The following is a 364-nucleotide window of genomic DNA, read 5'->3' as shown; positions in this document are numbered from 1 at the left end:
TGTGATATGCTCAGATTTTCTGGTTCTAGTCAGAATTCTGGCAGCAATGAGCTGCATGAGCTGCAGCTGTCTAATGGTCTTCTTGGGAAGGCCGGTGCGGAGACCATTACAATAGTTGGTAATAAAGGTAATAAAGGCATGAACAAGTTTCTCCAAGTCTTGACTGGAAACAAAACATTTAATTCTTGCAATGTTTTTGAGATGATAGTATGCTGATTGCTTTGACATGACTACTGAAACGGTCTGACTCCAGAATCACACCAAGATTCCTGACTTGATTTTTAGTTGTTTGACCCCTAGAGTCAAGGTATGCATTCACCTTGAGAACTTCATCTTTGTTTCCAAATGCAATGACTTCAGTTTT

The sequence above is a fragment of the Sinocyclocheilus anshuiensis genome, unplaced genomic scaffold (genome assembly GCF_001515605.1).
Source record: "Sinocyclocheilus anshuiensis isolate Anshui unplaced genomic scaffold, SAMN03320099.WGS_v1.1 scaffold1332, whole genome shotgun sequence".
Classification (NCBI taxonomy): domain Eukaryota; kingdom Metazoa; phylum Chordata; class Actinopteri; order Cypriniformes; family Cyprinidae; genus Sinocyclocheilus; species Sinocyclocheilus anshuiensis.
Note: the sequence above shows the minus strand (reverse complement) of the source record.